At 39.1% G+C, this 24,063-nt stretch overlaps 1 protein-coding gene across 10 annotated transcripts in view; it reads left to right on the top strand.

Annotated features, from left to right (window-relative positions):
- Positions 1–24,063, top strand: part of ZMAT4 (zinc finger matrin-type 4) — a 372,370-nt gene that overhangs the window by 81,312 nt on the left and 266,995 nt on the right. For 4 of the 10 annotated variants that reach the window (XR_012416914.1, XR_012416912.1, XR_012416913.1 and 1 more), the window contains exon 3: positions 14,728–14,790. The exons of the other annotated variants lie outside the window; for them this stretch is intronic. The gene's annotated coding sequence lies outside the window, so the exon portion shown is untranslated. The remainder of the gene's footprint in view (positions 1–14,727; positions 14,791–24,063) is intronic. 10 annotated transcript variants of the gene reach the window in all.

The following is a 24,063-nucleotide window of genomic DNA, read 5'->3' as shown; positions in this document are numbered from 1 at the left end:
ATGTCTAGTCAACCAAACCTTTACATGCTCTGCTTTAAAAATCTCTTTTTGCATATGAAGTCCTCAGGTGGAAAAAAATGGGGAACAGAGAGGCATTATTATTTTTCTTACTTGCTAAGCGTTAAGAACACATTAACGTTTCAGTAGGAAATATAATTAGATGTCTCTATTCACTGGACGAATAGTCTGAGTCAATAGACACAGACACAGAAGGAAGACAAAACTTTCAGAGGAAAGGGCCTAAGTGTTACAGGGGTAAAAAACAGTTTCCCAGGGAGGCCATTTGTGTGGTTTGCTGCAGTTTCAAGTGGCTAAAGAATAATTTCCTGCAAAGGGAAAGAGTTCTTGTATGAGTGAAGGAGTGACTTTCTGCAATGTGGAAAGAAGAGAAAAGTACAGGGCAGAAAGATGATATATGTGTGTATACACACATACACACTCCCCCCACACACATAAACACACACCCACCCCCAACCCCCAACACACACACGCCCACACTCACACATACATATACACACACATACACACATACTCGCCCCCACATACACATACACCCACCCCCAACCCCCCAACACACACCCACACCCACACATACACATACACACACATACACACATACTCCCTCCACACACATATACACACACCCACCCCCAACCTCCAACACACACACCCACACATACATACACATACACACACACATACACACTCTCCCCCCACACACATACACACGCACCCACCCCCAACCCCCAACACACACAACCCACATACACATACACGTACACACACACATACACATACACACATACTCCCTCCACACACATACAAACATACGCCCACCCGCAACACACACCCACACCCACACATACACACACATAAACACACACATACACATAGACACATACATATATGCCCCCACTTCCTACACACACCTACACACATAAACACACACTCATACACACAAACACACACATAAACACAAATGCACATATAAACACACACACACATAAACATCCACATAAACATACACATATACACACATAAACACATACATACACACACCCACATATACACACACACAAACACACCCATAAACACACACACAAACACACCCACACCCCCACATTAAACACACACATACACACGTGTTTATACACACACACACATAGACACCCACCCATACACACATAAACACACCCATATACACAAATACACATATACACACATAAACACACAAACACATCCCCACACAGAAACACACACACATAAACATACACATACACGTGTTTATACACACACACAAACACACACCCACCCGCTCAACACACACACCCACACCCACACATACACACATACACATGCACATATACACACATATACACATAAACACACATACACCCCACCCCCCACACATACACACATACACACACACAGATACACAGAGTCCGCCCACATACACACAAACACACACCTACATACACACAAATGCAAACATAAACACACACAGATACACCCACATAAAGACATACATAAACACCCACACACGCCCACATCCACAAATACACACATAAACACACACATAAACATACACACACATGGCTGGGCGTGGTGGCTCACACCTGTATTCCTAGCACTTTGGGAGGCCAAGGTGGGCAGATCATGAGGTCAGAAGATCAAGACCATCCTGGCTAACACGGTGAAACCCCGTCTCTACTAAAAATACAAAAAATTAGCCAGGCCTGGTGGTGGGTGTCTGTAGTCCCAGCTGCTCGGGAGGCTGAGGCAGGAGAATGGTGTGAACCCGGGAGGTGGAGCTTGCAGTGAGCCGAGATGGTGCCATTGCACTCCAGCCTGGGTGACACAGTGAGACTCCGTCTCAAAACAAAACACGTATGCACACATATACACACACCCACACATACACACACAAACACACAAACACACCTCCACACATAAACACACACATACACGTGTGTTTATACACACACATACACACACCCCAACACACACATTCACACATACACACATACACATACACACACATACACATAAACACATATACACCCCAACCCCCACACATACACACATAAACACACACAGATACACACCCCACACATAAACACATATACACACACACCCCCACATACACACAAACGCACACATAAACACACACACATACACCCACATAAAGACATACATAAATACCCACACACATACCCACATCCACACATCCACACACAGACACACACACTTAAACTCACACACATATACACATAAACACCCACATATACATATACACAAAAACACCACATACACATATAAACACACCCCGACACATACACACACATAAACACACACATATATGCACACGTAAATACACCCACTGCAACACACCCACACCCACGCATACACACATACACATACATACACATATACACACATACACATACCCCCTGACACTCTCCATGCATATACACATACATAAACACACCTACATACATATGCACAAATGCACACATAAACATATACTCGGACATACACACACACACCCATACACACCTAAACATACACATAGACACACACAGACACATACACACACACATACATGCATACACATACACACACACCCCAGATACTCCCCCACACACATACACACACATACACACATACATGCACTCCCACATACAGATACACACATAAACACCAAAACACACACTCACACACGTACACACATACACACACAAATGCACACATAAACACATGCACATACACACATGTACACACATGTACACACATACACATAAACACACATACATCCCCAGACACCACACACACACATATACATAAGCACACACTATACACACACTCTCACAGACATACACACAAACACCCCACACACCCACACACATACACACACAAACACACACACCCATATACACATGTAAACATCCACACCCGCACACGCATACCCACTTAAATGCACATCCACAGATACACGCCAATACTCACATAAATGCACACACATACACACCCATACACAAACGCACACATACACACATATATACACATATACGTCCACCCACCCACACACATACACACATACATTCGCATACACACACACACACACACACGGAAAGTCCATAATGTTGTGCATGGGTTTTTGTAAACTGTGACATTAAGTGAAATGCCGTATAATGGAACCAATATTTTTCCTCATCAATGTTATACTGAAATTACATTGAATGAAATGATGTTACTTGAGGACCTGCTAGACCTGGTTTCACTTAAAGGTTCAGTTTCCAAGAACCTATGGATGATGTTAAGTAAGGACTTTCTCTCTCCATATATATATATATATATATATGAACATATAAAAACATATATATTCTCTATATATTCTCTCTATATATTATAATATATATTTAGAATACATACATATATATTAATAAAGGAATTCATACACACACACACACACACAGCCAAAGGAAGAAGGTACTGAGCAGACCTAGGAGAGTGGGAAGAACTCTTGCTGGGCAGATCCCATCAAGCCAGCCATACATGCACCAGCCCAGTTGCTTGTCCGTTCCTCTGAACCCTAATAAGCCTTGTGTTGCTGTGCCACATGTCTCATGAAATCAGTGGTTAGGCATCCTCGTCCCTCCCAAGAGGACTGCGAGCTTCCTGAGGGCAGGTGGGAGCCATGCGCTGAGTGTTTTTGTGCATTCTTGCCATACTTCTCCTGCTGGCCACTGTACAGCTTTGCTCCTGGCTGTCATTTACTGACACTGCCAGGGGATGCACAGGCTGGGGGGCTGGAGGTGGGGTGGACTGCAGGAGGGGAGGGGTGGGACAGTTTTGATGAAGGCCTAGATGTCTGCACCAGAAGAGGGGATGATGTATTAATACATTAAGCATTAGTCTACTTGAGACCCCTATGTCAAGACATGAGTTATGGGTGACAGTTTTATAGTTATGGCAAAGAGGTTTCTTCAAGCCAGTGGGAAAGTTTTCAAACATCTCTGAATCTTGATGTAATATCAGTACTGGTGAAAGAGCCCCTTTAGCCCACCCGGGAATGGCAGAATCTAGTATTGTTCACTCATCATGGTAGCAGCAGGCATATTGGGCCTACAGAGACATGCCAAAACATATATATTTTTTCTGTTTCTCCTGTTCTGATTGCCTTCCAACAGAACTTTGGCCTTGGCTGGCTTCTATTTAATCCAGGGGAACAGCTGGAAGGGCATTTTCTAGCTTCTGTGAGTCAGGTTGGAGATCAGGTGTAAGTGTCCGGTGGGTAGTGATAAAAAGGTGAAAATTAAGATTCTTAAAATGTGCTGATTAAAGTTTCATGACTTTCCAGAGCTACTAATGCCTTTGCTGCCTTTTCTCCCATAGACTCTCATACCTTCTTGTTACCTTTGCTTTTTCTTTTTTCTAATAGCCCGAAGTAAGCATGCGGGCTAAACAACTTTCTTCTGATGCGTGAGAGTTGTGAGTTTTAGATCAGGCTGTGTGACTGTAGCCTGTCAGCCCCACCCAGCACTGTACCAACTGGACTTGAGTACTGTCAGGGCCTGCCAGGCCCACACCTACCCTGGGTATTGCAGGTGAAGTGCTCAAGGAGATGCAAGTGCTAACTGGGTAAAGACTAGGAAAAGTCTTTATGGCAGGATGCCTGGAAGGATGCCTTCTTTGCATTACACATTAAGAATCACTGTTTCAGTATTTTTGAATGTCTTGGCATCATGACTGCTTAATTTCTCCCAGATGATGTTAGTACAGTTATTGGTACATTTGTCCAGGGTAATATCTTCATAATATCTTAGGACTTACTGACACAGATAATACTTTTGATATGATAAATAAAATTATTCCATATGGAAGATCTTTTTGGATGATTAGTGTGTGGTGGCTTATCCCTGATTGCCTGTTAATGTTCAACTTCTGTTTCATTGTCCATTTTATTTAAGACTCTTAATCTTCTGCAAGATTTCTAACTACTTTTTTATTTTCCTTTTGTTTTATTCCAGCAAAGCCAGCATGGGCATCTTACCTTTTATCAGTCATTATTAGTCAAAATAGTTCACTGGAACACAAAATGAATTGCTGGTAAGAGGCTATAACGAAGTAGACAACAATAGGCTGAAGAGCATACTCAACTCAGGGCAATATGCACATGGCTAAGAGCAGCTGTCAGATGATGTGCTTCGTGCTCATTGCTTAAGAGAACATGGGTAGGGTATGCTTTGTAGCCTGAGTTCTCATTTGCAGAGAGCAGTTGATGTCACTGAGTGGATTTTAGGAGTCAGACCATCACCCATTGGTTAGCACTCAGTCACTTAGCCCACCTACCTGCAGGAGAAGTTGGAAAATGCAGTTTGAATGTGTGGGTAAAAGGAAATGGATTTAACAAACACGTAGCATCATCTCTATCATGGTCTACCCTTCTGACCACCAACTATCCATCTCATTCTTCCTCTAACATGGAACACACATCCCCCTCTTAATAGGAGTGACCTCAAGTTCTTCCCAATCACTGTGTTCAGCTCAAATTTCAGGATCTCCAGGAGTGGGCCTCCCTGTTGAGTGGAAATGTGGCTCCCCTTGGTTCGGTGACCTATGAGCAAAAGAGAAATATTACTGCTTTCCTCTAGTCTTTTCAGTGGTCATGATAACAGTAACATTCCCCACCCAGAAAAAAAGAAGAATGAAGACAAAGAGAAATCGCTGGTCCATAGCAAAGCTAGCATCCTGTAGGACGACACTGTAACTTTTCCCTTTCCATAAAGTGGGGCAAGTTCCCAGAATAGAATCTGATCTTCCTCTGCGGGAGGGACTTTCTTTTTCATTTTTCCCAGTGACCCCTGGCACTGACCCCTGGAGTTCTTTCCTGTCCATTATTCTCCTGGCCACATCAGAAATGGATCTTCGGTCTTCTCTTCTCCTAGGGGACTGCCAGCATTCATAGCCTACTTCCTTCCTGAGACTGATTTAAGACTTGCAGAATATTAAAAGTGTTTCTAATTTAGTGTCATAATGTCTTTAGTAATATTATTCTTTCAATAATGTAAAAAGGCTTCCAATTTATTTTTTTAGAAAGTTCCATGTATCAGTAACAAAACGATTCTCTCCTAGATACAATTTTGAGACTGCTTGTTTATTTTAATGCTTCCTTACCCCTGTGAGGAAGCATTGTCTCTCTTTTTTTTTTTTTCAATTTAATGGTAGGTATCTTGAGTTTATCTAAAAAAAGCAGGTGGAAAGGCCATGCCCTTCATTAGATTTTTGCCAAAGGTCTGAGTCACATGCTCAACTGAGAAGTTTCCTTGTGTCTCCAACCCTCGATGTGTTTTAAAATGCCATCTCTCATGGTTGGATGTCTAGAAGCCATTGGCAAATGGCCTTTCAAACTCTCTATGTCCCAAATTTATGAATTATCTCTCTTACATATGACTTCTATCTGCTAATGGATCAGTTGTATTCTTACTTTTTTTTCTTGAAAAACTTGACCAAACACCAATATAGACAATTAGTAATGAATATAGTAACAAAATAACATATCTCAAAGTATTCTTCATCCTCTTTCAATTCTTCTAGAACTCTATCCGTGTCCTAAAAGTCCTAGAATAGAACCCTCTGGTTCTACAACCATTAGCTCAGTAGGCAGGTAGTGTGCCTTCCAAATTATTGTAGGCAAGTTTTGCCAGTATTTTGCTACCATATAACCTAGATCTATAATATCCGAAACTTCCGCATTTACTACCAAACTGCCACACCAATGTCATATTTTTAGGGTTTTTTTTGTTTGTTTGTTTCAGGATAACCCCAGTATCTATGTCAGACAAGGCAGCCTAATTCTGGCAACAAACACTTTCAGCATCTTAGAAATAAATTCTTTCTTCCTTACATTATAGCCATTATAGGTCAGTGGAGGGGGATTTGGGGTCACAAAATTATTTAGAACTCAGGCTGGCAAAGGCTTCTGACATTGCCCTGAGTATCAAAATCCAACTGGTATCTGGGAAACTGATGGGGACTATGGGTGACTGCACAGGACATTTTAGGGGACAGCTCTGGAAGTGGCAACATCATATCTCCCAGGTTCCACGGACCAGAACTCAATCGTGTGTTTTCTTCTTACTGTAGAGAGGCTGGGGCATGTCACTTTGCTGGGTGCCCAGGAGGGAAATGAAACTGGTTTGGTGAACACATAGCATTGCCTCTGTGCACTGTGTGTGTGTGACGCTGGAGGAAATGTGGTGATTAGGACCCGCATTGGGGATGCTGGGGTGAAGAAGAAAGAGAAGGAGAGGAAAGACTGTGATTCCCAAAGGAAGTGGTTCTGGCAAATGAATGAAACAACTGTGGAAACCGAGTGTTTGGGAGCTGTGGTGAATCTGATGCCCATTTTCCCGTTTTCTTACAGTGCCGGGGAGGAAATGGAAGCAAACAATGTGCTGTTTGTCTAAAAGACAAAATAATAACATGCTATTGACTTAGACTTTTCTCTCCGCTTCCCCTGACTTAGCTGATCAAGCGCAAGAGGTTTTCCGGTTGGAACTTGGAGCCCATGTGCCAAGTGGCATGTCTGCCCTCTAGCATTTCTCTTGTCCCTACCTTTTGGGGCCAGCTGTCTCCTAGGTCCTGAGCTCTGTGCCCCACTGCTAAATAGTCTGAACCATCCCACCTTCTATGTGGAGATGGAAGGACAGGACCCTCCTGAGGGTCTCCTCAGCTGTGCCCTGTTGTTGAGGATACTGCCTGTGGTATCCCAGGATCTTATTTAGATGGATGTTTGAGAGAAATTTTCCTTTGCTCTCCTCTACAAGAAAAGCCATTCCCTTTTTGAGTGGCAGCTCAATGTAGACACTTGACTCTGTTTTTTGGTTTACTTTTGACACCAAATTCATGGCCACATCCAGCAGCCAAACAGGATGCCGTGTACACATTTCTTGTGCTTGACTTACCTCTGATTGTTATTTTATTTCCCCTGTTTTATTTTATTTTATTTTTATTTTTGGATGGAATCTTGCCCTGTTGCCCACACTGGAGTGCATTGGCACAATCTCAGCTCACTGAAACCTCCACCTCCTGGACTCAGGAGATTCTCCTGCCTCAGCCACCTGAATAGCTGGGATTACAGGCACGCGCCACCACACCTGGCTAACTTTTGTATTTTTGATAGCGACGGGGTTCCACCATGTCGGCTTTGAACTCCTGACCTCAGGTGATCTGCCTGTCTTGGCCTCCCAAAGTGCTGGGGTTGCAGGTGTGAGCTGCCGAGCCCGGCCTCTCCTGTTTTATTTTAAATATGTATCACTCATTTATTTTATCTACTTGAATTAGATGTGTGTGTGTATATATATATATATATATATATATATATATATGTGTGTATATATGTGTGTGTGTGTGTGTGTGTATATATATGTATTTGTTCTTGAAGTCTTTGAGCAAAATGGTGGAGTATAAATATGTAAATATTTGTTATTTTAACATTTTATTCATTCATTTTTTTGAAGAGGCAGTAAATTCACAATTCAAAATTCAAAAACTATGAAAGGGTATAGTATGTGAAAAGTCTCCCACCTATTCCTATTTCTTAGCTACCTAATTCTCAGATGAAACCAGTCTTTCCAATTTGCTTTGAAATATTCTATGCATATAGATGCAACTTAATTTTTCCTTTTATATATTTTTCAGAAATGGTAACATGCTATAATCTTAGTTTCGTTTGTCTTAATAGATTTTCATTTTATGATTGTATCATAATTTGTAAAGCACTTGTTGAATGGACTGATAACTCCTTAGTAGCCTTGATAAAACTCTGGTAGGAAAAAGACTTTTTCCTTGTGAATACTCCTGTAGCAATGCACGTATCAGTTGCTTTTCAGATCTCAACCCATACTGATTGGTTACTGACTGTGACAATTTTTATTCCAGCTTTTCTATTCCCAGTATTCACTTGAAAACATATGCATTCCTGACCCCCAAGTAATTCCGCCATCTGGGATTGTTTATTGTTTCAAAAAGATATTAGCAGGATGGGGAATCCCCAAAGTAGGTGGGCTTGAGTGTGGCGCAAAACCATGTGTCTTTGCCTAAATCTCTTCTGATACTTGCGGGTGTTGAGAACAGTGTGCTTTCCTTGTTTTCTGTGATTCGAGAATTTAATTAGTTTCCTCAGGCTTCTATACTAAGATGATTTAATTTCGAGTGGAACTTTTCTAACTTCAAATGCTGTCACTTTCTCAGAGGATCCTATGAATGCGTAATTGCACCTGTTCAGGAGGTACCCAGGCCATGTTCGCATCTCTGCTCCCATGCCTCCTCTCCACCCCTTCCCCAGCCCCCTCCTCCCGACCTCTGGGATTGCCTTTGCTATCACTATGCCAATTGCAGGAAAGGCTCTTAGAGTCCTTTTAAAGTTTTTAGGTTTTATTAAGAAAATAGGAAAAAGAGAACAAAACTCTTTCTATCTCTGCCAAATATTCCTCTTCTGACCCTCTTTGCAGTCCTGGCTATGCCATTCCCTAGCTTTGTTCTGATTTGGGAAGTCTCCCTGCCTTCTGGTCCAAGAAATCCTCCCCATTGATGTTTTTCATTAATTCCATGTACCTATCAACTTGTCAATACATCTTCTGGAAATCTAGCTTCTCCAGGTTTGGCCGTAGATAATACCCTTTATGACTCACCAGGTCTCCGGCCCTAAAGCCAGCTCCTGTGTATAACCTTACGGGGAGCCCTTTGGGATGCTGTCACTTGCTTTAAAGACCCAAAGCCACATTTTCCTTTCCCACTTCATGGAAAGTTTCATGCTTCCTTTGGATTCATCTACTGAATTTTCCTTCTTCTACCCCTGGAGTGAATTTACTTTTAGTTTATCCTCAGAGCAGGCAGAGCAGGTCTTAGCTATGAAAACAGCTTTTGGTGTACCCAGGGTCAGAAGGCCCGTGTTGTTGGAACAGTCTTAGCTAAATCACTTTACCCTTCCTGATTTTAGTTTCTTCTTCTGTAAACAAGAAGGTTGGGGATCTTCTTTGTTTTTAACCCCTTTCCTCATGCCCATCCCCTCCCTATACCCTCATGGGCAACTAATTTATGAGGTTCAATATTACTTTTATTTGTATATGTTCTTTAAAATGTGTTTGCCTTTGTGGGCATGGATTCTTTTTTTTTATATGTAATTTTTAAATTTTAGAATAGTTTCAGATTTACAGTAGGGTTATAAAGTACGGAATATTTTTGTATACCCAGACATACCTTGTTTCCCCTACTGTTAACGTCTTACATTGTTATGATACATTTGTCACAGCTAATGAACCAGTATTAATACATTATTACTATTATATAACATATATATATATATTATATATATGTATTTTTTTTTTTTTTTCTTGAGATGAAGTTTCACTCTTGTCACCCAGGCTGGAGTGCAGTGGCACAATATCAGCTCACTGCAACCTTCGCCTCCTGGGTTCCCAGTGATTCTCCTGCCTCAGCCTCCCAAGTAGCTAGGATTGCAGGCATCTGCCACCATGCCCAGCTAATTTTTTGTATTTTTAATAGAGACAGAGATTCACTATGTTGGGCAGGCTGATCTCAAACTCCTGATCTCAGGTGATCTGCCTGCCTCGGCCTCCCAAAGTGTTGGGATTACAGGTGTGAGCCACCACGCCCAGCCTATAACCTATATTTTAAAGTGTCAAGTCCAATCTTTGTTCAGATTTCCTTAGTTTCTCTGTCATGTCTTTTTCTGTCCCAGGGTCCCACCCAGGACTCCATGTTATATTTAGCATCATGTCTCCACAGGCTCCTCTAGACTATAACAGTTTCTCAGGTTTTCCTTGTTTTGGATGACCTTGACAATTTTGAAGATTACTGGTCAGGTATTTGGTAGGATGGCCCTCAGCTGAGGTATGTTTGATGTTTATCTTATAATGAGACTGGAGTTATGTGTCCTTGGAGAGTAAGACAGCAGAGGTTAAAGTCTCCTTCTCGTTTTGTCACATCCAGGGTACCTGCTGTCAATATGACTTATCAGTATTGGTGCTGACCTTGATAACCTGACTGAGGGAGTGACCGTCAGGTTTCTCCACTTCAAAGTCACTCCAGTCCTTCTCTTTCCATTGTGTACTCTTTGGGAGTATATCATCAGGCACAGTGTATGTAGGCATGTATTTTTATTTTATTTTATTTTTTGAGGTGGAGTCTCACTCTACTCTGTCACCCAGGCTGGAATGCAGTGGCATAATCTCGACTCAATGCAACCTCCACCACCCGAGTTCAAGCAATTCTCCTGCCTCAGCCTCCTGAGTAGCTGAGATCACAGCTGCGTACCACCATGCCTGGCTAATTTTTGTATTTTTAGTAGAGACGGAGTTTCACCATGTTGACCAAGCTGGTCTCGAACTCCTGACCTCAGGTGATCCGCCCACCTCAGCATCCCAAAGTGCTGGGATTATAGGTGTGAGCCACCATGCCTGGCCCGGCATGTATTTTTAACACGCTATTATATGACATTGTGGTGCGAATCTCATTCTTATCTTGCTATTCATTTGGCAGTGTGTTTCCAAAAGCCATCCATGTTCCTGCATTTACATGTAGTCCATGGCTTCTAACTGCTGTCTAATACTCCATAATGAGCATCCATTACCTTTTGTCTTTCTCATTCCTTCAGGGATGGATAGTTAGTTTGCCACCAATGCCCTACTAACACAAGCAATGCTGTGACAAACATCTTAACAGATTCCCTAAGGAACCTTGGGGAATTTCTCTGAGATAGTGTGGAGACAAAAGTGACTCCACCTTGGATGCTAATCTACCACGTTGACTTCCGATTACCCCAGTCTTGTGAATGCCTCCTGATTGCTATTTTATCTCCTGTTTATAATGCAGTCAACTTTGATGTTATGGCACACATTACAGGCTGTGACACTTGCCTTTTCTGGAGGGTGCCTTAATTATCTTGCACAAATCATGTATCCCCTTTCCCTATGGAAATATACCCAGCCCTGGGTCTGGGGTGTTACAGGTGTGAAGCTCTACCTGTCTTGCAACCACTGAAGACCACGCTTCTGTCTGTAAGTGCCCCCAGGAAAACACACTTCACTGCCAAACTGAATTTGTCTCCCCTGTTCTTTTTTGGCTCCTTCAGCATTTGGGGGCCACTTTGTACTTACGACCTTTTCATGGAACAGATGAATGTATAGCCATCGTAAGGTATGTTATTACTGAATTGAACTCAGCCTTGCTCTACTCTCCAACCAGTTGTACATGAGGGTTCCCAGATCTCTACATCCCTGCCAATCATTGATTTTATTCAGCTTTCACATTTTTTCCTAATCTAGTAGATATTTGATATATATTACTGTGTTTTAAATTGTATTTCCTTAATTATTACAAAGTTTGAACAACTTGTAAATATACTTATTAGCCCTTTTGTTTTCTTTTTAAAATGGTTTCTATTCATATCATTTGTCCGGTTTTTGTTGGTGTACTTGTATTCTTTTTATTTCCTCCTATGTTCCTTGTTGAATTTAGATATTGTAACTATCTTCTCCCATTCTGTCATCTTCCTGTTATATCTGTTCATGGTGCCCTTTGTTAGTTTTAAGCTTGTCCATTTTATGTAATCAGTTTAGTAAACATTTTGCCCTACAGTTTGTTTAAGAAGCCCTTTCCACTAATAGATCAAAAAATATTAAGCATACTGTCTTTAATTAATCTGACACTTCCATTTTTCATATTCATATCTTTAACTTTATTTGGAGCTTACCTTTAAATACTGCGTAACGTAGGAAGCCACTTTGATTTTCTTCCATATGGTGAGCCGGTTTTCCTACCACCATTTACAGTTCATTCTTTCCCTGGAATTTGGGGTGTCACTTTGACATGTGTTAATTTCCACATGTGCATGAATCTGAATCAGATCCTTTTCTTCTGCTCTGTGAATTTAATTTGCTTGATCTTAGCCAGTCTTTACTATATTTAGTTACTGTGCTTTAATATCTGAGAGGGACAAATCACATATCTATCTTCTTGTATTGTAGAGTTGACTTAGCTATTTGTTTAGTGTGTGCTTTTGAATCCATGTGAATACTTGAAGAAGTCTGCAAATCCAGTGGAAATCTTGATTGGACTTCTTCAAGTTTAAGAATTAATTTAAAGACAATGAATACACACACACACACACACGTATATATATTATATACATACATATACACACACGTGTGTGTGTGTGTGTGTGTGTGTATATATATATATATTTTTTTTTTTAAGATGGAGTTTAGCTCTTGTCAACCAGTCTGGAGTGCAGTGGTGTGGTCTTGGCTCACTGCAACCTCTGCCTCCTGGTTCAAGAGATTCTTGTGCCTCAGTCTCCCAAGTAGCTGGAATTGCAGGTGCCCGCACCACACTCAGCTAATTTTTATATTTTTAGTAGAGATGGGGTTTCACCATGTTGGCCAGGCTGGTCTTGAACTCCTGACCTCAAATGATCTGCCCACCTCGTCCTCTCAAAGTGCTGGGATTACAAGTGTGAGCCACTGCGCCTAACAACAATATTTTTATAGTATCAAGTCATCTTATCTTAAAGCAGGGGTATCTATCTATCCAATTTTAAACCAATTTCTATATTAAAATTTCAGAGAAAGGTAGCTTAATAAACATATAAACCATGAGAACACACATAATTATTGTGTGATTTGATTCTTAATACTATATTTTCTTCTTTCCATTGTTTTGTCAAGGTTTAATCATTAATCTTTTAACTAAATTGTAATCATGTTGAGAACAAAGGCCATGTCTTTAATTTCTTTTCTTTTTAAAAAAATAATATCAAGATGTATTTGAGATTCTGAGGATACATGTGCAGGTTTGTTACATGAGTACATTGCATGATACTGTGGCTCGGGTATGGATCTCATCACTCAGGTAGTGAGCATAGAACCCAATAGGTAGGTTTTCAACCCATGCTCCTCTCCCTCCCTTCTCCAGTAGTCAGCAGTGTCTGCCGGTCCCATCTTTATGTCCATGTGTACTCAATGTTTAGCTCCCACTTATAAGTGAGAACATGAAGTACTTGGTTTTCTGTTCCTGCATTAATTTGTTTAAGATTTTGGCCGTCAGCAACATTCATGTTTCTTCAAAGGGCATAATTTTGTCTTTTTTATGGCTTTCCGTGGTGTGTGTGTACAACACTTCCTTTATCCAATGCATCAATCCAATTGATGGGTACTTAGACTGATTCCATGTCTTTGCTTTTTTGTAAACAGCGCTGCAATGAACATACGAGTACATGTGTCTTTTTGGTAGAATAATTGACCCAGCAGTCCTAGTACTGGGTGTATACCCAAAGGAAAGTAAATCGTTCTACCAAATGCCTTGAATTACTTTTTATCCTTTCTGTGTCTCAACATAGAAAGAGTTCAGAAAGTTTTTTTTTTTAATTAGTTGGCATCCAGGATAAGCATCTTATTGGTGGCAAGTTTTTAAAATTAGTTGGCATCCAGGATAGTTGGCATCTTATTGGAGGTTTTCTCTGACCTCCTCTTTTTCCTTCTTCACATTTCTATCTTTTTTCTTCCTCTTCATTGATTTGCCTGCTCCTTCCCTCTCTTTCTTATTGCCTCCCCTGAGTGAAGATGTCTAATGTGACCATGTAACGGGAGCTCACACCTACCTCCGTTTATTGAGTGAAGCTCAGCACTTTTTTTTTTTTTGCAGTGTGGTGCAGTTCCTCTGGGAATGAGCAATGTAACTTAAAACTAGCTGTGTCAATAAGTCAAGGTGAGTTTTCAGCTTTATACTACTGCATTGCCAACCGTTAGAAAGATGTTAACATTTATTGCCAAGCTGTCTCTTAAATATCCTGTAATAAAAAGCCAAAATACGCTGTCTTTTTTTTTCCAATTTCAACCTTAAGCTGCATTTTCATTACCACATTTTCTTTGCAAAGTGCTGTAACATTCTTTATTGAAACCTTTATTGTTTCAGGTGTTCCCATAGTAGTCTCCTTTGATCTAAAGAAAAAAAAATATTTTCTTAAATGAAGGGAAAGGGAAGTATTATAGTGTATCTTTTTTATTTTGCTAGTGACCTGTTTAACCTCTGCCTTGTGGGCTGTTATTGCCTCATGTCTGCTTTTCAATCTATATAATTATGATGATCCAGAGACATAATTTGACCTGTACCCTATCAAAATCCATATAATAATAAGCTATATGATAATGCAGTTTTCTTAGTTTAAAAAGTGTTTCAATCTGATTGTGTCGCTGTGCACAGAATTAATCAAGTCAGTTTTCTTTGAGACTGTGCACTGGGAAGGCAAGATCATGTTTGAAGAAATAATTATAAAAATCAAATGCTGAATTTGCTGAGGGCACTAAAAAAGCACAGTATGCCTTGCCTCTAGTATTTCAAGAATCTAAATGTCTTTGGAATTCCTTGGGATGGCTGAGATAAAAGGACTGGTGATGCTAATTATGGACTAATCAATTTTCTAATCCTGTTGAGGAGGAAATAAAGTTTTGAAATTAATGATGTCACTGTGTCTCTATGGCATTTAGAATTTTTCATGAAATGTTTTCTGAGTAAAGGAATATGAGATAATGTTTACTATATCAGCACCTTAAAGACCAAAATGTGTTTGCTCAGAGAAGCAATCCTGTAGCTAAAATGTGAATGTGGCAGAGAGGCACATACTCTGTTTCATAAAAATAAAGAGCCATGCCGGCTTGTAAGGTCCAGGGTTATTTCTTTCATCTTTGAGGACATGAAACACACTTAGATCATCCCTAGCCACTTAGACTTGACACCAGAATTCAAGAGGGACTTTTGTTTTGTGAGACAGTCTCACTGTGTCACCCAGGTTGGAGTACAGTGGCACAATCTCAGTTCACTGCAACTTCCGCCTCCTGGGGTTCTTAGAGATTCTCCTGCCTCAGCCTCCCGAGTAGCTGGGACTACAGGCGTCCACCACCACGCCCAGCTAATTTTTGTGTTTTTAGCAGAGACGAGGTTTGGCCATGTTGACTAAGTTGGTTTCGAACTCCTGACCTCAGGTGATCCACCCGCCTCAGCCTCCCAAAATGCTGAGATAACAGGCGTGAGCCACTGTGCACAGCTGATTTTTTTTAATTTATATTTTTATTTTGTCTCCACCCCACTACCTTGGCCACTACCCTGCCCAAGCGAGTCTTATCTTGCTCTCTGGGCATGTTCACTCTGGGAAACTGCAAGTTCCTTCTACTTGTTTTTCTGACAGTGGTACACAGAAAGATACACTGGTTAATGTTCTTATATTTAGGTCAGCCAAATAGAATAAGATCCTAAAGGTGGGTGACTTGCAGCTATTTCTGAGCGTTTTCTTCTAAGTTTGGAGCCTGGTGATAAACAACTGTGATGTGTGCCTGCATTTATTATCCCAACATATTTTTTGAACATCTACACTGTGTAAATGTACCATAATAGCTTCTATTTTCTCTTCTATGGGGATTCTAGATTTAAAAAAACACATCAAAAATCTTGCACTCATTTTGGGTAGGGAATTAAGACAGGAGCAGAAATGACATCCATACAAATGAGAAGGGTGTATGTAGCATTAGAGACGCGGAAGTATGTGCTATCCGTCACAGAGATTTAGGATGACTTGGTGAGAAACAAAATGCAACTTGACTTATTCTCTATTTAACGAAATGTGAAAATAACATAAAAAGCTGCCTGTGTTTTTTTGTAGAGTAGATCTGTATACATAACATATTTAATAATTACAAAGGGGAAATGTGGTTGTTTCATATACAGAGTAAAGCTCTGTTTATGGCAGCACATCTCTGAGAATTAAGGCTGCCCAAAGCCAAACTTTAAGAAGCATTGCTTTTCTGTATTTGAATATTTTTCATATGTGTGATCGTGACGAGCTGCACATCCATGTCATTAAGAAATAAAGTCATTGCTAATGGCCTGAATTCAAAAGAAAGAAACAGAGAGAGAAACAAAGGAAAACTCTGTTGTGATGCTTAGTGTTTGCTTCCATAGAGGTTTAGGCGTTTGAAACTCCAAGTGCTCCAGTGAGAATTCACACACTGTGGATTGAATTGCCCAATGCAAAAAGTGGAGAATGCTGTTTCTCAAACTGGGTATAACTTTGACATTCTGCAAATTCTTTTAGACCTTTAACGTTTTGGTTTTTAAATAATTCTTAATGCATATATTTTACGAGGTATGAAGATGAAATGTTCCCCTTTTTCGTGATAACAATTAAGATATATTTTTTTCTAGAACAAGATGAGATTATTTTTTCTCAGACAAAGTTCATCAGATCTTTGAGAGTTTTGTTCTTGTGAAAACTTAAGATTTTTTTTTTTTTTTTTACTTAGACTTGAGAAATATTGGTTTATTTGAGCCTACTACTCAATTACCCCTTTTTGGCTTTAATATTTTATTTTATTATTATTATTATTTGAGGTGGAGTTTCACCCTTGTTGCTCAGGCTAGAGTGCAATGGCCCAATTTCGGCTCCCTGCAGCCTCAGCCTCCCTGCAGCCTCCGCCTCCCGAGTTCAAGTGATTCTCCTGCCTCAGTCTCCCAAATAGCTAGGATTACAGGCCTGCGCCACCATACCTGGCTAATTTTGTATTTTTAGTAGAGACAGGGTTTCTCCATGTTGGTCAGGCTGGTCTTGAACTCTCAACCTCAGGTGATCTGCCCGCCTCAGCCTCCCAAAGTGCTGGGATTACAGGAGTGAGCCACTGCACCCAGCCTGGTTTTAATATTTTAAAATTGCTTTTGTGCCAATAATCTCCAAAGTCAACCAACAGTTTAGATTATGAAGATGATCATTAGATAGATAGATAGATTGACTGATTTATCCATTTCCCAGATATGTTGTGGTTGCTGTTTTCAAAATGGACTTCCTTTTTTTTAGGGCAGTTTTAGTTCACAGCAAAATTGACTGAAAGGTACAAAGATTTCTCATGTATCCCCTGCCCCAGACATGCACAGCCTCCCCCATTATCAACATCACCCACCATAGAGGTGCATTGTTAAAAGTAATGAACCTATATTGACTTACATCATTATCACTCAGAGTCCATCGTTTACCTCAGGGTTCACTTTTGCTGTTATGTATTCTATGGGTTTGGACAAATATGTAATGATTTGTATCTATGATTATAGTATCATACAGAGTAATTGTATTTCCCTAAGAATCCTTTGTGTTCTGTCAGTTCATCCCTTGCTCCCCACTAATTCCTGGCAACCACCGATCTTTTTACCGTGTCCTTAGTTTTGCTTTTTCTAGAATGTCATATAGTTGGAACTATACATTATGCAACCTTTTCCGATTAGCTTCTTAAATTTAGTAAATGCAAGCTGCATTTAAGTTTCCTTCATGTCTTTTCATGGGTTGATAGTTCATTTCTTTTTAGTGACGAATAATATTCCATTGTTTGGATGTCCCACAGTTTATACCTTCATCTACTGAAGGGCCTCTTGGTTGCTTCCAAGTTTTGGCAATTATGAGTAAAGCTGCTATAAATATTCATGTGCAGGCTTTTTTTGTGGGCAAAAGTTTTTCACTCCTTTGGCTATATACCAAGGAGTGTGATTTCTGGATTATGTGGAAAGAGTATGGTTAGTTTTGTAAGAAACTGCCAGATTGTCTTCCAAAGTGGCTGTACCATTTTATATCTCTACAAGCAATGATGAGAGCTCCTGATGCTCCACATCCAATAGTATTGTGAGTGTTCTGGATTTTGGCCATTCTAATAGGTATGTAGTGGCATTTCATCATTATTTAATTTGCAGTTCCCTGATGACATCTGATATGGAGCATCTTTTCCTATGCTTATTTGCCACCTGTATACCTTCTTTGGTGAGGTGTCTCTTAATGTCTTTGGTCCAGTTTTTAGTGGGGTTGTGTTCTTGTTGAGTTTTAAGAGTTCTTTGCATATTTTGGGTAACAATCCTTTATCTTTTGGGTAGGGAATTAAGACAGAAGCAGAAATATTTTGCAAATATTTTCTCTTAATCTGTGGCTGTCTTTTCATTTTCTCAACAATGGTTTTCACAGAATAGAAATTTTTAATTTTAATAAAGTCCAGCTTGTCAATTTTTTCTTTTATAGATCATGCCTATGGTGTTGCAACTAAAAAATTATCACTGGTCCCAAGGTCACCTAGATATTTTCCTATATTATCTTCTAGAAAATTCATAGTCGTATATTTTAAATTTAGGTCTGTGGCTCATTTTGAGTTCCTTTTTGTGGATAAGGTAAAGTCTCTGTTTAGATTCATTTTTGTTTTATATGTGGATGTCTAGTTGTTCTAGCACCATTTGTTGAACATACTCTTTTCTTCATTGTGTTGCCTTTGCTCATTTGTCAAAGATCAATTGACTCTATTTATGTGGACCTATTTCTGGGTTTTCTATTTTGTTCCATTGATCAATTTGTCTATTCTTTCACCAATACCAAACTGTCTTTATTACTGTAGATTTTCAGCAAATCTTGAAGTCAGATAGTGTCAGTCCTCTGACTGTTCTTTTTCAATATTAAGTTGGCTATTTTGGGTTTTTTTGCCCCTCCGTCTAAACTTTAGGATCAGTTTCTAAATTGATTCAAAGTTATCCACAAAATAACGTTTTGAGATTTTGATTGGGATTGAACTGAATCTATAGAATAAATTGGGAAGAACTGATGCCGTGAGAATCTTGAGTCTTTCTATCCATTAACATGGAATATCTCTCTATTTATTTAGTTCATCTTTGATTTTCTTCATCAAAATCGTATAGTTTTTCTTATATAGATCTTATACATATTTTCTTATATTTATAAATAAGTATTTTTTGTGTGCTAACATTAATAGTATTGTATTTTGATTTCAAATTTCACTTGCTGTTGGTTATAGAAAAATAATAGACTTTTTATGTACTAGCCTTGCATTCTGTGACATTGCTATAATCACCTATGAACTCTAGGGGCCATTTTATTGCTTCTTTGAGATATTTTATAAAAACAATCATGGCATTTGTGAAGAGGGATAGTTTCATTTGTTTCTTCCCCAAAGGTATACCTCTTATTTCTTTTTCTTTCCTTATTGCGTTAGCTAGGATTTTCAGTACAATGCTGAAAAGCAGTGGTGAGAGCAGACATTCTTGTCTTTTTCTGATCTTGATTTGAATTCCTCACTGTTATGTATGATGTTAGCTGAAGGTTTCTTGTAGATGCCCTTTATAATATTGAGAAAATGTTTATTCCTATTTTGCTGAAAGTTCATAACATGAATGTGTGTTGGATTTTGTCAAATGATTTTTCTGCGTCTATTAATAGGATCACGTGATTTTTTTTCTCTTTAGCCTGTTGATGTAATGGACTACATTAACTGATTTTTAAATGTTGAACCAGTTTGGCATACCTCAAATTTCACTTGGTTGTGGTGTGTCATTTATTTTGTACATTGTTGGACTGAATTTGCTAATATTTTGTTGGAAATTTTTGCATCTATGTTCATAGGAGATATTGGTCTGTAGTTATCTTTTTCTTATAATACTGTTTTCTGATTTTGGTACTAGAGTAATGCTGGCCTTACAGAATGAGTTAAAAAGCTGCTAATGAAATTATTGAAATTATTATTATTAGTTTTTTTAAGACAGAGTTTTGCTCTTGCGGCCCAGGCTGGAGTTCAATGGCACGATCTCAGCCCATAGCCACCTCTGCCTCCCGGATTCAAGTGATTCTCCTGCCTCAGCTTCCTGAGTAACTGGGATTACAGGCATGCACCACCTCGCCCAGTTAATTTTTTGTACTTTTTAGTAGAAACGGGGTTTCACCATGTTGGCCATGCTTGACTAGAACTCCTGACCTCAGATGATCTGCCTGCCTCGGCCTCCCAGAGTGCTGTGATTACAGGCGTCAGCCACCATGCCCCACTGAATATATACATATATTTGTGTGTGTGTGTATATATATATATATAGAGAGAGAGAGAGAGAGAGAGAGAGAGAGTTGTTGTTGTTGCTGTTGTTTGTTTTAAAGAAAGTATCATCCAAAAGACAACATAGAGAATTGGTATAATTTTTCTAAAATGTTTGGTAGAAGTCATTAGTGAACTCATTTAGGTCTGGTGCTTTCTGTTTTGGAAGGCCATTATTAATTCAATTTCTCTAATATCTATAGGCCTATTAACATTATCTATTTCTTCTTGTATGACTTTTGTCAGATTGTGCCTTTTAAAAAATTGGTCCCATTTCATCTAGGTAATTAAATTTGTGGACATAGAATTTTTCATGGCGTTGTTAAATTATTGCCGTAATGTCCATGAGACCTGTAGTAAGTTCCCTTTTTAATTTCTGTTATTAGTAACTTGTGTCCTCTCTCTTTTGTTCTTAGCTTTGCTTGAGGCTTATTGATTTCATCAATGTTTTCAAAGAACCAGCATTTGGTTGTGATAATTTTCTCTATAATTTTCTGTTTCTAATTTTATTGATTTCTGTTTTAATTTTTATTTATTTTCATCTGCTTGTTTTGAATTTAATTTTTTTCTTCTTTTTCTAGTTTTCTGAGTTAAAACCTTAGGTAATTGATTTTAATTTTTTCCTCTTTTCTAATTTATGCATTCAATGCTGTGAATTTCGCTTTAAACACTGCTTTACTGCATCTCACAAATTTTAACTTGTGTTTTTATTCTCATTTGGTTCAAAATATCTTAAAGAGTTTCTCGAGATTTTTTTTGACCCATGTGTTATTCAGAAGTGTATTGTTTAATCTCCAAGTATTTTGGGATTTTTAAGCTATCTTCCTGTTATTGATTTTTAGGTTAATTCCACTGTGGTTTGAAAACTGATACTGATTTCTATTATTTCTATTATGATTTTTATTATTTCAAATGTGTTAAGGTGTGTTTTACAGCCAGAATGTGGCTTATTTTGATGCATGTCCTAAATAAGTTTGAGAATGTGTATTCTGCTGTTGTTGGATGAGATAGTCTATAGATATTCATTATATTCAGTTGATTAATGGTTTTGTGTTTATGTTCTTATTAGTTTCTGCTTTTTGGCTTTGTCCATTTTGGGTAGAGATGTGGTGAAGTGCCCAAGTATAGTAACAGTTTGGTTTATTTCTCCTTGAAGTTCTATCAGTTTTTACCTCATGAGTTTTGACACCTTGTCATTAGGTCTATACACTTTAAGGATTGTTATGTCTTCTTGGAGAATTAACCCTCTATCATTACATAATACCTCTTTTTATCCTTGATAACTTTTCTTGGGCTGTGTGTTTCATCGTTGATTCAAATGCTGTCATGCAGCAAATGACTGTAGTTAGATTAATATCTAATATATTTGTTACTGTTTTCTATCTGTTGCCCTTGCTTTTTGTGTCTGTTTTTATTTTGGACTCTTTTCTACATATTGTTGTTTTTATTGAGCATTTTATATGATTCAATTTTCTCTCCTTTATTAACATATTAGTTATTCTTATTTTTTACTCTTTTTATTACCTGGACTAAAGTTCGTAATATTCACTTACAACCAATCCAAGTCTACTTTCAAATAGCACTATACCCCTTTATGGTTGGTGTATCTCATAATATCAAAATAGTCCTAATCCCTTTCTCCCTTCCCTTGTTATATTGCTTTCATTCATTTCTCTTGTACATACTTATACAATTGAATACATTGTTGCTTTATTATTTTGAACAAACTGTTATCTGTTAGATCAATTAGAAAAAAAATTATTTTATTTAACCCTCATCCGTGCTCTTCCTGACTATGCAGATCAGAGTTTCTGACCTTTATTATTTTCCTTTTACATTTTAAAAATTGTTTCAAATTTTTAAAATATCTGCCTTTATTTTGTGCATTCAAATGGAAAACCCTTCAGAGAGCCCTCAGAGCCCTCAGGAGAAAACTCCAAGGTAAAGAGGCACAAATATTTAAATTTGGAATAAAGACAAAAACCTTAGTCTTTCTTTTTCTCTTTTTGCTTCTGTCTGTCTTGGTCTACACATATCAGAAAGGAAAGGGAAAGAGAGAGAAAGAGAGGGAGACAGACAGGAACAGAAACATTTTTTAACTATCTAAACATCATTGATATCTAAATATAGTTTTGTATCTCTCTCTCTCTCTCTCTCTCTCTCTCTATCTCCATCCATACATCTATCTATCTTTCTATCCATCCATCCATCCATCCATCCATCCATCCATCCATCCATCCATCCATTTATCAAGATGGAAATGGTCAGACAGACAGACACAGCAAGAGAGAAGCTAGGCAGGATGCTAAAGGTAAGGCCAGCTGGGAACATGTCCCGATTGAGGGGACCGGCCTGAAAAAAAAAACAACCCTGCCAATGGCTAGAAACAGTTAAAAAACTTGGAGTAGATAAGAGGGGCAGAGGAAAGTCTATATGTTGCTAAAACTGCCTTCAGGTTTAACCATTGTTTTATTTACTGATAGAACACTGTGTCGGCCTAGGTCGAAGCCCTAGGAAGTAATGTTGAGAAATAGTAGCAATAGCAATAAAGGCAAAGGGAAATTAATCTCAGCCAAGTGCTGCTCTGGGAAAGCAGGTAAGAATTATCCACTTTGTCAATGAAGTTTTCTTCTGTCAGAGCCAACAGAAGTTGGAAGTGATCAAGACTATCAGGAGCATCAGCAGGGACCTCTGTGGCTCTAAAGTGGGGTGGATTTATGCAGCATATGGAAACTCAAGGCAGCTCTTCGCGGTGGAATCAGTCAGGGAGTAAGAGGTGTTTATTGGTTTCTAAGTGTGCTTTTCTGCATTTCAGCAACGTCTTTTCTCATAAAGCCTGCAAGCGGGACTTGAAAAATAAGATGTCCTGCCTGCTGTGGGTTGTCATACATTAAAGAGCCTAGCATTAGGACCTTGGAGCAGAGCCATGCCAGTCGGCAAGAACACATTCCACTGTGGAGCTTGATAAATGTTTGCCAGGAGAGGAGGAAGAGAACGTCAGAAAGTTCTTTCCGAGATGTGTGTGGGTCATTAACTTGCAGATCAGGTCCCCGAGCATACCGGCTCTGGTTTATGTGTGGATTTCTAGTTC

The sequence above is a fragment of the Macaca fascicularis genome, chromosome 8, assembly GCF_037993035.2.
Source record: "Macaca fascicularis isolate 582-1 chromosome 8, T2T-MFA8v1.1".
Classification (NCBI taxonomy): domain Eukaryota; kingdom Metazoa; phylum Chordata; class Mammalia; order Primates; family Cercopithecidae; genus Macaca; species Macaca fascicularis.
The sequence above is the reverse complement of the archived record's forward strand: the minus strand, read 5'-3'. Positions and strand labels throughout refer to the sequence as shown.